Source organism: Lathyrus oleraceus, chromosome 1 (genome assembly GCF_024323335.1).
Source record: "Lathyrus oleraceus cultivar Zhongwan6 chromosome 1, CAAS_Psat_ZW6_1.0, whole genome shotgun sequence".
NCBI lineage: Eukaryota > Viridiplantae > Streptophyta > Magnoliopsida > Fabales > Fabaceae > Lathyrus > Lathyrus oleraceus.
Genome location: NC_066579.1, coordinates 190,494,086 through 190,504,239, shown reverse-complemented (window position 1 = coordinate 190,504,239; position 10,154 = coordinate 190,494,086). Strand labels below are relative to the sequence as shown.

Here is a 10,154-nt window from a genome sequence, read left to right as displayed (position 1 = left end):
CACACTTTTTTTCTCTTTGACCACACCATTTATTGGTTACCGCCATACTATTTTTTCTTCTGTTGGCCACACCATTTATTGGTTACCGCCATAATCTTTTCTTCTCTTTTGCCACACCATTTATTAGTTACCGCCATAACCTTTTCTTCTGTTGGCCACACCATTTATTGGTTACCGCCATAATCTTTTTCTTCTTTGGCCACACCATTTATTGGTTACCGCCACACTTTTTGGTTCATAGACACCTGCCTTGTGGATTCAAACAACACAATATTTGGTCCAAACAATACTTCCATAACACCCAAACAATGTTGTCCTTATTGCACCATTTCTTTTACACTTCAAGCAAGCAATTTATTTTTCTATTCAATTAACTCTTTCTTTTTCTTTTATCACAAATATTTTCAAAACAATTTTCTTTCTTTTCATAAAAAACTGTTATAATATGTTCCTTAGAAGTCAGACTAAAATCTCAGAGCATCTGAATAAGGACCATAATCAGCTGACGTCAACACACTTCTAGGACACGATTATAATTGTTCCCTAAATCAACCAACAAATCCGTGCTTTCTACCACAAACTTCGAAGCTCTTACTTTCTCATTGCACTATGAGAATATGTAGGCACGAGGGTTCGAATCCTTAGAGAGCACACTAATTGTTAAACATTTTTTCCTTCATCATTTGTAAGTAACCTTTAGATAATAACACCCATCTAAGCAAAGAACAATCAAAATGGTTCTTGTTGAGTACAACGTGTATGAAGGGTGTTAATACCTTCCCATTGCAGCATAACCGACTTCATTACCCTTTTTCTATTCCCTTGGGTTTTATCGATATTTTCCCTTTCCTTTTGGATTAAATAAATTTTGGTGGCGACTTTGTTGTATCTTTGAGTGTGCGATATGCTCATGTAATTTTTGCGGTGCGACAGTTGGTGACTCTGCTGGGGAATCCATAAGCAAGTCGAGCCTAGTTTTGTTTGTTTATTTGTTTGTTTGGGTGTTTATGTTTATGATTTACTTGCTTTATCTTTATGTTATTTATCCCATTATTTATTTCTTTAAATATTCATATTCTGTTATACTCTGTATATCTGTTATATTCTCTATTGTGGACTGGGATGATGGTACATGAGATAAAAGATCTATACTCGAGCTTGAGCACAAACATATGATAGTTTTGTGAAAAAAGTTGCGTTGACCTACTTGGAGTTATTCCTCAACCAGGATCGACACGAGATGCCACACCTAGAGTAGATCCTTTTGGGAGCATCACTGTATGACGAGTCATTCGTCCCAGGCAGTGGTATCTCAAAATGGGTCCATGACTCTATGGACCTTTTAGGATTACCTTTGAAGACTAGTACATAACTGTGGGGGGGGGGGGGGGTATTAGGTTTTTACAGGAAACCAAGATCCTACATACCTTTGTTCTCGCATAACGCCAGACCTTTGAACCTATACCGATCATCATATACAGATTATCCAGAATATGTTGAACCTTTGAATCCATGATAATTACATTACCATCACATCATATCAAAATTGATTTTAGCATGTGAATTAGGGAATCCTCGTCCTGTGAATCATAGTAACTCTTTCAATTATGGAGAAGTCTGATTGAAGAAACACGTACCTGTACAAGCTCAGATAGTCTATACTTGATGGGCTAAAGAAGCTTGGGGCTCTTTTGGTTGTTGATCACATGGGAGCCTTTAAGAAGGCATATGGTAACTTGTTAGGTGTTCTATTGACCAAATAAGATACCAGATTAATTATTACTTTTTCCCAGTTCTACGACCCCACTCTGTATCGCTTTACTTTCCAGTATTTCCTATTGGCTCCCACTCTAGAGGAGTTTGCTCACATCATTTGTATTCCAGTCAGTGATTAAATTCCTTATATTAGCACACGTGAGTTCCCAGAATATGTTGTGATTGCACAAGCCCTTCACCTCAAGAAAGATGTTGTTGATTTCAACATTCGTCCCAAGGGAAACACCAGAGGGTTTCATTTGAAGTTTATGATTGAGAAGGTCATTACCTTTACTGATAATTCAAGATGTGATGATTTCTATGTTATCTTCGCTCTCCTTATCTATAGTTTGGTGCTATTCGAAAATGTTGAAGGTTTCATTGACAATGCTGCTATTACTATCTTCATCTCTAGAAATCCAATTCCTACTCTCCTAGATGATGTGTTTTCTCTTTCCATTGTAGGAACAAGAAGAAAGGGGGAACGATTAACTGTTGTATTACTTTGATCTACAAATTAATTTTGAACCATTTATCGAGAAAATGACCTTTTTCTGACAACGTGGGAGCATTGAAGTGGTCTTAAAGGTTGATATCTTTGAATGCTGACGACATAGTATGGTATAGTCGTGACTATGATGGGGTTGGACCTATTTCCAGTTGTGGTGAATTCCAGAATGTGCCTCTCATTAGTGCCAAGGGTGGATTGATAAACTACAATCATGTTCTTTATCCTTGTCAACTTGGTTATCCGTTAAAAGAAAAGCCTGAAGACAAACAGTTGGAAGAATTAGTGATCGATGAAGGGGTTGATGATTTAGAGTTGTTGAAAAGAATACACCATGCTTGGGGAAAGATCCATCATATTGGGAAGAAGGAACTTGGTAAACGAAATTGCATTAAATTAGAGCCTTACAAGGATTGGGCGAGATCAAGAGTCGAGACTGTCAAGCTACCGTATCCTTGGGAACCTTCCATGAGTCTCAAGCATCTTGAACCTTCTGTGGTTTCTATTTCTGAAGTAGATGAACTCAAAGAGACACTCAAGCTATTGAAGAAGGAGAATGCTGATCTCCAATCTAATCTTGGTAGACTTAAACTAGAGAAAGAAGTCCTGGAGTTTAACCTCAATCAAGAGAGAGAGCGCATGCTCAAAGTTATTGAAGTTGAACATAATAAAAGAAGGAAAGTGAGTGAAGCTTTGAAAGGAATCTACGATGGCCTCTCTTCCAAGAAAAAATAACTCGTTGAGAATCAATATCAAGCTAGTAAGATGGAGCTAAGCTACAATACCCAACTTGACGAGCTTTAAGACTAGTTGAGGGATTGCAAGAAGGAGTTGAAGAGTGAACAAGACCGTGCTGAGAAGTTAGTGGAGTTTCTCTCTCAATGCTAAGCTGAACATGATAAGGCTTTTAAATATGTCAGAGAGTTGAATGGTCAAGCACACCACATCCGAGAAGATGCCAATCAACTCAACTAGGAGATCACTCATTGGGAAAGACACATCCGTTATCTTCAAGTCCTCCTAGATCAGAAGGAAACATTCCTGCAAGGCCTCATACGTGGACCTGATCACACCTTATTGCATGATCTCCTCAAGGATGTGCAGTACTGGAGTGATAGATATGCACGCCTGACCAAGTTTGTTGATCACGCACTTGAAGATCTCCCAGACTTGTTGAAGGAAGTTTATGCTGATATGTTTCCTCACATCACTTCGTGGGTTGTTTTTCACTTTGTTTATGTTTGTAGGATTCTATTTGAAAGGTTCAAAGCTGAACTTATTGTAGCTCATCGAGCGAGTCCCTGAGATTATAACCATTGTACCCTTTATTCTTCCTTATTGAATAAAATGAGTATTTTCATTATTGGCTTTATATTGTGTCTTACTTCCTACAATTGTATGATAACTTATATGCAATTTGACAATCTCCGGATTCCTTGAAAAGGAAAAAAATTATTGTTTGCATTAATTCATTCATTCATGCATTCATTTGAATTCCATCAATAAGAACAAAATGATCATAATGTTCTATCTCAAACATCCATAGAAAACGATGACTCTCTGGCACAAGTAATTCACAAGAGCTAACAAACAAAAAATCTTGGCTGACATTTAACAAGATAATGCTACTTATAAGGAGACCTTAGACCAGTTCCAGAGCCAGATCAAGTAGTTTCAGGGCAAGGTGGACTCCATTCTAGAGTGCATTCATACTAAAAAAGAGGCTACCACTTCTGTTTTCATTGAGACTCCTGCTAAACCTATCTCAAATTAACTAGGCTCTGTTCTGAGGCCTAATGTGCATCTTTCTGTGTATCCCTTGGGCATGCCTCACAATTTTGTTCCTCAGACTGCTAATGGAGGTGCCTTTATTCCTTATCATGACATGTCAGTGCCTACTGTTAATGGGAATTCCGGTGCCTATCCGTGGGGAATGCCTCCCCATCTATCTTCTTAATTAGTGGACATTGAAAATCATAAGGTACCTCAAGAGAAACCTCGACATAACCTAGTGCTCGTAATCACCGAGGCACCTGGTGAAAATGAGCCTGAATATAGGGGTCCTCCTATTCATGTTCAAGTTCCTTCTCAAGTTGCTCAACCTACTACTCAGTATCCGTATGAAGGCTTTAAATATGAAATGCCTATTTCCTATCCTAGGGCACCTTCTACTGTTGTACCTCTATTTTGCTTATCCTGGCGCACCCTGGCTCCGTATGGGATCCATCATGGTCAGACTGTTAATCCTGGTTTAATGTATTCTGCTAAGATGTTTCCTTAATCTACTTATCCTTAAGCGCCTGCTCAAACTACTCCACAAGCTGCTCAATTTCCTATTTCTCAAGCTTATTTGCAAGGTCCGATTATCAATCAGAATATTCCTGGTGCAAGTCAAAGCAAGCATGCTGAATATCAGTTGCTAGATGAGCGCATCAAGGCTATTGAGGGGTTTTCCGCATATGGTATGGAAATGAAAGATATATGTCTTGTACCAAACATGGTCTTACCTTAAAAGTTCATGGTACCAAATCTACAAAAATAGAAAGGGCTAAGCTTTCTCAGAAGTCACAATACTATGTACTGCAGGAAGTTGGCTTCCTTATTGATAACAATGCATTGCTCATCCACTGCTTTCAAGATAGTATGTCTGGGGTATCTGTTGACTATTACATGGGTCTCGAGCGTAACAAGATCTTATCTTGGAAGGAGCTAGCTGAAGCCTTCATAAAACAGTACAAATACAACTTGGACATGGCTCTTACAAGACTACAATTGCAAAATCAGATTCAGAGAATGAATGAAACTTTTATGGAGTATGCTCAGAGATGGTGAGAAATGGCTGCTCACGTTAGACCTCTTTTATCCGATACAAAATTGATTTATATTTTCATGAGTACGCTTCAGGGATTATATTATGAGAAAATGGTTGGTAGTATGTCCTTAAATTTCTCTGACGTTGTAACAATCGGCGAACATATTGAAAATGGCTTGAAAACTAGGAAGATTATCGATGTTGTTAATCAATAGGTAGTGGCCAAGAAACCATAAGGTAGCTTCGCTAAGAAAAAGGAAGGGGAGGAAAGTGTTGTGATGGCAAACGTCCACCCCTAATTTCAAGCTTCTATGGCTTTGATGCCATACTACCCCTATCCCTATGTTCCTGCTGCCCAATACCAACAACCACCGTTCTAGTATTAACCACAACCTCAGTACCAACAACCACCATGGGCTCAAGCTCCCTAGAATCATCAACCATATTAGAACAACAGAAACCTAGGTCAAGGGAAAAATAGACGTTGAAACAATAATCAGAATGGGAAACGACCTCAGTTTATATGATTCATGTACCTGATACTCAACTGTTACCGTATTTTATCCATGTAGGGGAGATTTTACCGAAGGATTTTTACACCATCTCCTCTACCACATGGTCCAAGGCATAATCCTAATGTGTCTTGTGCGTTTCATGCTGGATACATAGGGAACTCCATAGAAGATTTCTTGGTCTTCAAAACCAAAGTACAAGAGCTCATCGACCAAAAGATTTTATCTTTATCTGAAGAACAACCTAATGTGAAAACTAACCCTTTGCCTGTTTGCAACGGGCCGATGGTTAATGTGATTGAGGAGGAAGAAAGTATTGAATTGGTTAGAGAAGTTGCTAAGGTGAAGACTCATATGACAGTTGTGGTAGAGAAACTTCAAGAACATGAGTTTTATGAAGCCATGATGGTTGTATGGTTTATGAAGTAGACCCTGATGAATATGTTGAACTGAAAAGCTGTGTGCAAGACTTGATGAATCAAGGGGCGATCCAATTCACCAAATCCAAAGGTATCAAAGAGGTTTCAACCATCGAGCTGTTTACTATCATTTACAGGAAAAACACAAGTTGAAGCCCCTGTAAAGAAAATTCAACCCATCAATGTTTGCATCCCTGGGCCATTCTCTTATCAGAGTACTAAGGCAATACCTTGGAGGTATGATACCACTGCATACGTGGGCGGAAAATCAATACAATTCTCTGAGGACGAGATAGTGAATATAGATGGAACAGGGGGTATGACTTGTAGTGTTCATTTATTTGCTTCTAGATACACTCCAAAGGCAGTTTCATCACCAACAATTCCTCCTTTGAAAGAGAAGTTTGTTTCAACAACCTATACTCAACAAAAGGGGGCATCAACATCATCAACGTCTATTCCTTCTACTACGATTGTGCCAACTATTCAACCTGTAGCAAAGGATACCGTAAGCAAGTCGGCAGAAGCTATCAATTCCAGAGGTAATGAATGTGCAAGATTAGACTAAAAAGCATAAGAAATAGGCGTCTCCATAAGAAGGCTAAGAGTTCCTTAAGTTGATCAGAAATAGTGACTTTAAAATTATGGATCAACTAGGGCAGACACCATCGAAGATTTAAATCTTATCCCTACTATTAAGCTCTAAGGCTCACAGAAAAGCTCTAATGAAATTCCTGAATGACGCGCATGTGATACACGGCATTACTGTTGATCAATTTGATGATGTAGTGGCAAATATGACAACAAGCCAATATTTGGGTTTTAATGAAGTTGAGTTACCTGCTGAGGGGACTTCCCATAACAAAGCTCTACACATATATTTTACATGCATGGACACTTTACTGTCTCGAGTCCTGGTAGATACCAGTGTCATACCCGAATTTTGTCCTATCTCTTGTTTTCTTTTCCTCAATTTAGATTTTCATGTTGTACTGCATATTTTTATGTTTCATATGCATTAAGCATGACCATTTGGGCTTGCATCCTCTTAATAATAAGTTCATCTGCATAATCATATGGGGTTAATCATTTGGCTTTGGTCATCCAAAGTTATACTTTGAGTTTTGGGTTGGGTGTAACAAGTCCTCCTTTCATTGCTTGCACCTATTCATACTTTAAGCTTAACTGAATTTCTCATTTGTATTACATTAATAAACTATTTTTTGCATGTCTTCTATATTCCAAAGCATTGGCTATTGCAATATTGCATTAAAATATGATTGAACTCACTCATGTTCTATGATAACTTTGATTACAAGCTTTGTTGAACTTAATTTGAGTCAAGAGGGGGCTATGTTCTTGTCCACGAGGTTAATCTTATGAGCAATGGACCTCGAGAGGTTAAGGTATGGATTTGAAGACTTTTTGAATCAAGTTTATTAAAGTCTCATGCAGAAGTTTTCGATTTCATCATTGAATTACAAGGAACTTGGATGATTAGGAAAATAAGGCAAAGTATGCATCAAAAGCTTTATTGTTATTACTTTTAAAACAAGTTATATTTGCTTTCAAAAAGATATACAAGGACCTTCTTTTACATGCCAAAAGCTACATAAAGCCAATGATGGGTCTTACAAAAATTACAAAAGTTACTAAGGGGTTAGGATGGAATCATTCACAACCCAAAATCCTAACATGGTATCATTTACAAGTCATGATCCTAACATTGCAAGGAAATACCTAAACTTGGTTGTCCACTTTGATAAGAGACCTCTGATACACTAACTTAGGCAGCCTTGGACCTTGTTTTTCATCCATTGTGTACTTGGTGCAATTCTTTGTTTTTCCAATTTCTCACCTAAAAAAACACCAAACAGATACTACCGTTAGCAATGGACACCTTAGAGCATCATCAACAAGATTTCTTTGCAGCAATAAGCACACAAATTCACAAAAAGCAAGTAAGAACCAAATAAGAAATAGACCAGTAGACGTAGCAATAAGCATCAGTGCAAAGGTTACAACAAGGAAAGTGAGTCATGATATTACAATCACAAAGTTCATGTTAAGTCCCTATGGTAAAAGAGTTTAAATTTTCAATTTCGTGAAAAGTAAAGCGACAGCAGTAAAAACAATAAAGCAAGTAGTGAATTTTTCTACATCACTCATATACACCAATTTGAAAACAAACAAAACAAGGAAAATCAGAAGCAACATATAATACGTGGAAATTCTTTGAGGACCACACCAAATTGGAATCAAATCAACACACACAAGAATAATGTACAAATACATTTTTCAGTAGTCAAAAAGTATACCAGCAAGCAATAGTACGTCTCAAAACCACTCACAGAACAATCCCACAAAATCAGGGGTTTACAAAATTGTTCCAACGGATTGATTTGCAATAAATAACACCTCATCATTTTTTCCATTTTCCCCACACGAATTAGTAATAAAATTCACACATATTCCATTCAAAAAACCATAATCTAAACCACTATATAAGCATCTACTGTTTCATTCATAAGAGAGAAAAAAACCTATTGTTACTCTGCTGAGATTTCCCCTACACCCTCACTAAAGCTTCAACCTAAATCTCTTCTTAGAGTTTCACGTTGAAACTCTGAGCAAGATAAGCTTAATCCCCTGACCTTACACAACAACGCAGAACAAGCAAAAGAAAATGAAGAAAAGGGAGGAGATGAGAAGCTACAATCTAAGCATTATCAGAGAAGGATTTTTGTTATTGATGTACCTCTTTTGAAGCCTCATCGGAAGGACTCCAATAGGTAGACTCCTTATCTTTTTTCTTTTCTCTAAAATTGATTTTGCTATAAATTTTGAATAATGCTTCCTTATGCTGTTGAACCAGATTAAAAAGTTTGTTGCAATTCTCCTGTTGACTTGAGTTTGTGCTCACTCATATCATTGGTGTTTTGTTTGCTGTTTTGATTTGTGCTTTGTTTTAGTTTCATTTTTTTAGGGCTAGGGTTCAATGTGAGCTCGTGTCTGATTTGGCTTGTGTATTAGGTCCGAGAGGGTTTTAGCTTGGGGTTTGTGCTCATAAGAGGATTCATTATGGTTTTTGAGCTGAGAGTGAGGGAGGTGGATTTCGTTTTGGCCTTGTTCTGGTCGATCCAGGGTTTTGGCTAGGGGGTTTTGATCCAGCCGATTGGATTTTTGTTGGAAAATATGAGTTCAGATTTGAACTCGGGAGGTTTTATTATGTAGGGAATGGTGTTTATTGTGGTGGTTGACTGGAGAAGAGGGCGGTGTCGTCGTGGCCGCCCGCCTACCACCTTCTTCTCCGATGAGGGAGGTGGCCTAAATTCTTTTTGGTTATAGGTAGAGGGTGCAGGAGAATGAAGAGAGAGTGAGACTTTCAAATGAAACTATCCTGTATGTTTTTGACTTTAAGCCCTTTCCTTGCTTTTTTAATTCACAGCCAAGTGTGCACTCTTTGGGCCAAGTGGGTGGCCCTTGCCGCTTCCATGTTTTTGTTGACTGGTGAGTCAACTAGGGATCCCAAGTGGATCCCCCCATCATAAAATCATGCTCACGCACCTCTTTGGCTGTCTGATGTTCTAATGCATTTGATCAATGGGCGGGACGAAGTCAAATTTGTTGACTCTCCCTTCTCCCTTGGTTGACATGTTGACGGGCTGGAATGAGCCTCGTTTTGTTTGAGCCCTGCGTTGGATTTGTTGTTTGAACCCCCTTTTTAGTACTGTTGTGCACCCCAAGTGGGTTGTTTTTTGCTATAGGCCTATTTTCTCCTATTTATTTTTTTGCCTTATTTATTTATAGTTTTTTTTGTGTGTTAATTAATAAAATATAATTTATAAATTAAGCTAGTTAACTAAAATAATTAAGAGATTAATTGGTTTTTAGTTAATTAATTAAGTTAATTAATCATTGTTAACTTAATTAATTTGTTTATTTATTTTATTAAGTGAATATTTATCATAGTTTTTCCATTTTTCCATTTTTGTTTATATTAATAATTCTCTTACTTTCATGCATTCATTTTCTCTATTATGCTTATTATAAATCATTTTTTATTAAATTTTGTCCATGTTTACACTTATGGATGATTAGATATCTAATTAAAATAATTATTAACTTTAATCTTGTAAGTGAACCTT

General features: G+C 37.5%; 1 long non-coding RNA gene across 1 annotated transcript; it reads right to left on the bottom strand.

The window, feature by feature from the left end:
• Nucleotides 1–7,524: 7,524 nt before the first annotated feature.
• On the bottom strand, nucleotides 7,525–9,466 carry LOC127126956 (uncharacterized). Its single transcript, XR_007805161.1, has 2 exons — nucleotides 8,765–9,466; nucleotides 7,525–7,864 (listed from the first exon to the last, which is right to left on the bottom strand). It is a non-coding gene; the product is annotated as an uncharacterized LOC127126956 (long non-coding RNA).
• Nucleotides 9,467–10,154: the final 688 nt, after the last annotated feature.